Source organism: Magallana gigas, chromosome 8 (assembly GCF_963853765.1).
Source record: "Magallana gigas chromosome 8, xbMagGiga1.1, whole genome shotgun sequence".
Taxonomy (NCBI): domain Eukaryota; kingdom Metazoa; phylum Mollusca; class Bivalvia; order Ostreida; family Ostreidae; genus Magallana; species Magallana gigas.
This window is the reverse complement of record NC_088860.1, coordinates 16882698-16888838: the sequence shown is the minus strand read 5'-3', so window position 1 is coordinate 16888838 and position 6141 is coordinate 16882698. Positions and strand designations below refer to the sequence as shown.

Below are 6141 nucleotides of genomic sequence, written 5' to 3'. Positions count from 1 at the left end.
TAAACATCATTGGTACCTGAAGATTATCAATTTGTTTTTATTTTTTCCCAGTCAATCCTCGCTAATTAATAATCAACGAAATGCCTTTAACAAATCCGGAAATCATCTTGATTTTTTGCGCGATACATTCACGCTAAATCACGGGGGGGGGGGGGGGGCTCTTTAGTTTATGTTTTCACAATATTACATTTGCATGGATATATAAGTATATAAATATATAAAGCAAAATATTATTATTATTTTAATATAGTAGTATAGATAATAAGAATGCTTATGTCACAATAGCATTTAATATACTTAAGATAGAAAAATGAATACGGTATTTTTTAAATACTAGTAATTTAAATCAATCATTAATTATAAATATTTTCATATTTGTTTAATACTCAGTCAAGCAAAAGTACTGCAGAAATTCATTTTATTCATAAAATGATTTCATTTTTTAACTTTTCTTTAACTTGGGCCAGCGATGTCGCAGTCAAAGGTTTTGTGATCCCGCCTGATCTTATGATGCATGCGCATCGATTTCATTAATATACAATTTATGATTTTGATTAGGTCTAGCTACTCGTAACTAAACGGACCTGTCAGGTATTGGTTAACCGAGTACCGAAGGCCAAGGTCATATAGATCATTACGTTTTTGGGAGTTGATTTTAATCAACTCTCCTATGCAGTTACTCTGGCAAACCGAAAGTGAAACAGTGTTTGGACCTAAGTAAAAATCATCACCGCTGACAAGACGTAGATCTTGAAAATAATAGATAAATTCGGTGTACTGTATGCTGTACCATTGTTTTTCAAAAGAAACGTATTTATAAATACCTTGAAAATAGTCAGATTTTATATAGTACGAACAATTTAATTGTTTTTGTAGTTGCATGTATTCCTACGCCAGAGTTAAATATACCATAGTCTCGTTCAACCAGACGCTCGGCTGTCTCCGTAAATCTACGACAAGCAGAGTATCTCTCTTGGTTGTCGGATATTAACGGAGACAGCCGAGCGTCTGGTTGAACGAGACAAGAGTTCAATAATATATTGCTTCATGATTCATACGGCAACATGATTCATACGGGGTTTTCTCGAAATTCTTGTCGGAAATGTGAGAAATTCAAATACAGATTAGAAACTACTTGCCAGGCAAAATAACTTATCGTTAATTTTGAAATTGATAATAATCAATAAAATCAACTCCCGACAGTACTTCAGTACTTTGATTGAACGATGTATTCTCATTACTACAAAGGTACCAGTTTTTGCACACAAATTTTAAGTAACGCATGTGATTTGTTTGTGCACTTGTTTTCTTTCAAAATAATCGAATAGTTACTTTTGACTTAATGGACGCGATGTACAAAAATCCATGACAATACGAGGGAAATGATGATCCTAAGGGATATATATATAAAAACAGTTCCGTAGATTGGTCTCCAGTTCATGTCTTTCCGATTTCAACTGTTCTGTTCGTGCAATAGTTCTCTTTCACTTTTCCTCTTTTTTTTATAGTTAATTCGTCTTTTAATTTGACACATTTTGAGATACACTTTTAATTTCCTTGTCTATATTGTATAATTCTGATAAATCCTTTAGAAAATAATCCGTTTTTCTAACGTTTACATTATTGGAACTTGTCCTGAGACAAATATCATCAAATTTATTTGATGGCCAATTGAAATTGTTTTACAATCAATTTGTCTGGTTAAATGTGGGGGTTTTTTTGTCTTGAAAAAGAAAACCGGGTCATACTTAAAGTTGCAACTTTACCCTTTGAAGAATATGCATTGAAAATTGTCATCTGCGAAGGACTATGTCGTGGAAATTTGATATTTTCATCATTTCGAACGCCTGTAAATAGATAGTAGATGTTATTCATTCTCATCCTTTTTTGAATAATGATAGTTAACACAATTCATGGAAATAACATTTTTATATCAAACAATTGTATTACCTTCTGCTTCTTGCGAAAGATGATGGCTATATCGAACCTGATTACATCCCAGCATAATTAGAGCAACTCCTGTCATACTGTCAATAATCTCAACTACGATGGGGTGCAAATTCAAAAATCGCACGATTGGGCGTTCGCATTATAGAAAATTAATCTTATGTTATCGGATCAAAATTCGCAAAATCAGAACACTTTTGTAGAACAACCATCATTCGTTATGGAAAGATGCTCGTGGAGTTAGTGGGTCGTATTATCTCATGTATTTCCATCCCCACGAATGGTTTTTGTATATTTGCTTTAAGTTTTATTAATATTATTCCAATTTCAAATTTATCCCATGTTGCAAAATAACGGTCATGATGTTTCGGTTGTTTTAATGTAATTATTTAACAGTTTCTGGTTATTTTTAAATCATTTTTGTATTTGATGATATCATATTTCTGACATAAAGATATACATTTTTCCACTCAAAATGAATTGTTTGGTTTACAAAAATATCATTAATACTTTTAAACGTAGAATAAAATAGCACCTCATCGCTATTTATCATCAATCATAACGTAATCTTTTCATTTAGCAGAGTTTTGCACATCTTTATAATGCCAGGATCAACATTAAACATTAAAATCTTTGATTTCGATTAAAACCAAATAAAAAGTATTTGAAGTAATCAAACCATAAACCATCACCAGTAGAAGTGTGAATTTGGAATGTAGAAGAATTCAAATTATATGATAAATGTTTTGAATAGTATTTCACATCTTCGCTAGCCAAGGGTTCTCGGTCCACTCGAAGCTCCGATTCCCATAAACGGGTAGTGAAGTTGACTGAAAACCCTTGGCTATCGAAGATGAATATGTCATGTCATTTATTAAAGTGCATTTTGGTTATAATTGAACTTACTTGTTACATGTATGTTCAAGCACCCCTTGATTCTATCGCAAGGATCACACGTACACCTCTCTCGGCAGAATCTTCCATAGAATTGGGGAGGGCAGTCTTTCTGGCAGTTAACTCCGTAAGTACCAGGAAAACATTCTAGTCAAAGAATAAGATATCATTTAGTTAGATCTGTTACTTAAGTACAAAAATGCCAGTATGATGTATTAAGTTTAAGTTTTACAAGAATTACCTGTGCAAACGTTTCCAACAAGTCGATAATTCTTGCAACACGTCAAAGGACTCCTATATTTGATACATGAATGTGACTGTGCATTACTATACTGTAAAAGCACATATTATCGTTGGATCAAAGAAGATAGGGAACAAGATAGCGCAAATGCCCATTTGGTTTTATCGTAAAAACATTTTTCCAACCAAATATACTAGAGGATGTTATATTACAAGTTTACAAAAGCACAATTTCTAACTATATTCAGTTTTGAATATTTTAACAAACGATAAGAAAAAAATAGATTTTAAAGTTTTGGTGGTATCAAACCCACAACCTAAAAACCCTAGCTCTATAATGTTACCTATGTCTGGTGCTCTAACCACTGAGCCATTTCAGTCACAACAAACTTTATTGTGAAATGCTAATTGGAACTTCAACCACGAATTTACGGACTTGTAGTATTTCTCTAAAACGTTAAATTGTTGGAATACAAAATGGCATTTTTAAAGTATAGTGGGCAATCTCTCATCGTTTTTGTTGATTGAAATCGGTTTGATTTCCTTTAAACCTTATATAGACTATGACAGAAATATGGAGCTCAGACCCACTCTATAAAAGAAAAGGCATTGAAGTTATAAAAATGACTCTCTTTGGAGGTTTTGACACGCTTACGCCAGTTTAAATCAACCTATTCTAAATATTTAACATGTTTAAAGGTATGGTAAATATACATTGTTTTCAATAATTTAGAAAGAAATTGTGAGATTTGTTCATATTTTAATTTTATAGTATCTTATCTATCTCCATGTGGGCAGTTTACACGCCTTATTCACCCATCTTCTTTCGTTGTGTTTAAACCAATTACAATTTCGATGGCATTTCATTTCGTCATATCGTTATCTCTTGCAATTGTATTCATTGATACTAATTCGTCATTTGTTGATTTATACCGCCAAATAAAATAACGAAATTATATCCTCAACGAATATTTCTGCTTCTACAGTATTTAAAGATAAGAATGAAGAAAATCAACTTTAAAGATAAAATACAGTTTAAATGTACGCACCCTGTAAAATCACTGGAACATATTCCTGACTGTTGTTGGGTAAAGACATTTGAAGTCAGGGTCAAAAGTATTACATTGAGCTGGTAACGCATGACACCAACTAGAACGTGCAGTCAGTTGTTATTGACATATTCGTGTATAAATGGATATATACATGTACATTCAAATTATATAAAAAGTAGAAAGAAAAAAGATCTGTATTGTAAAAATTGAGGGAAAAATATGTTATTCAGTGCAAAAAAAAGTCAAAAAGGTACTTTCCGTTTAAGAAAAAATTAAATTTTTCCATACCTTGGTCCTGTCAGCTCTCAAGTATGGAAAGAAGACAAAGAATTACCAGATCGAGACAAAAATGGGATCGTCACCATCAAGAATAGATTCCTTAGAAAAATCCTGCTAGTAGATTGCCAGATAGAGTGTCAAATAAAGAACTTTATCAAAAAACAAAAACAAGAAGAGCATGCAAAAAACATTACTCTCAGGAGTTGGAATGGACTGGCCATGAACTAAGGATAGAGAATACCAGGAAATGTACCACTGACATGGCATCCATGAGGAAGGAGTATAGTAGACTGATTAATTACAACGTGGAAGAGACTTACAGAGCGAACCATTATAGCTGGCCAGGCCGTCACCAACATTTTCAAATCACTCAACTCAGTCCTCAATTCAAATCCTTAAAAGAAAAGTGCATTGATTTGAGGTCAAAACTCTTATAAGAAAATTAGTTATATCGGTTTATTCTACAAATTTAAGACACTTTTCATGTTCAGTTGCTTCATATCTTAAAAACAAAACCCTTCTTGTAATAAAAAAAAATATAAGTGAACATATCATTATTGTTATAAATTTTATCTCGAATTATAACCATCAACAATAAAGGTTATTTTAAGATAGGTTTTGTAAACCACACAATTCTAAATGTTTCCTTGCTGTATAAAGATGGCAGCTACTATAGTATGTAAAATTGGGGGATAATGAAAATACAGAACAATCTACGAGGAAATTAATATTATTCCTACGGGATATATACAAAGCATTTCCTTAGCTTAAACAACTCATTTAATAATTTCTGTCTCTAGCTAACACTTGTATCTTCCTGGTTTCAACAGTTCCGTTTTTGCAATATTTTTGTTCCATTTTTCGTGGTTAATTCATAATTTATTTTGACATACACTTTTCGTTATTTGTATTGTTTAATTCTGTTATTGCAATTAGAACAAAGCAGCGTTTTCCATTATGCTATCGTCTTTCGATTATTGGAGTTGGGAGGTATTTTGTGAAACAAATATAATATTTACTGTTGGTTCAAATTGTAGAACTATCAATTATCTGTCGGGTCAATTTCACCATTTTTGGAAAGCCTTTGGGTGATGTGTTTTTGTCATTGAAATGGGGCATATTGATACGATCATTTGCAACTATATCTTTTTAAAAAGCTGCATTGAAATTGGTTCACATTTGCAAATGCCCATGTCGCAGTATTTAAATAGTTGTCATTATTCCGAACGCCTATAAAATAAATACCGGTAATAATAGCTGTTCTTCATTCCCAACTTTTGAGAATAGTCATTATAATGACAACACAATATAATAAAGACACATTTTATTTGAAACATTATTGTGTGTTATCTTATTTGGTTGAACAATTTGGTTGCAGTTGCCTTGCAGTCGTCTTTTATCTATATAAGATCAAAATTCAAATATAGTATATTTTTGGTGTATTTTTATACTACCTTACTATATCTTAATTCAAAAATAGGTCAGAGAAACCTACTTTTCACTTTTTAATAAAAATTTTGTTTTGCAACTGATGCAATTTTGTTTCCTTTGATACATTGAGACTTAAGATAATGTAGGTCAGTTGAGTCTTAGAACTTATGATATAATGTCTCAAAAGTAGGTTTCTATTATCTTTCTATATAGCGTGCATGTGACAGTTTTATATATTGTCACATCTTGGAATATATGATAATTGTTGCGAGTTTCTAGAAGAGTTTCATATTTAAAA

At 31.8% G+C, this 6141-nt stretch overlaps 1 long non-coding RNA gene across 1 annotated transcript; it reads right to left on the bottom strand.

Moving 5' to 3' along the window:
* Positions 1-2797: 2797 nt before the first annotated feature.
* On the bottom strand, positions 2798-4905 carry LOC105344596 (uncharacterized). The gene is made up of 4 exons (XR_902899.4): positions 4422-4905; positions 4131-4230; positions 3083-3135; positions 2798-2988 (listed from the first exon to the last, which is right to left on the bottom strand). It is a non-coding gene; the product is annotated as an uncharacterized lncRNA (long non-coding RNA).
* Positions 4906-6141: the final 1236 nt, after the last annotated feature.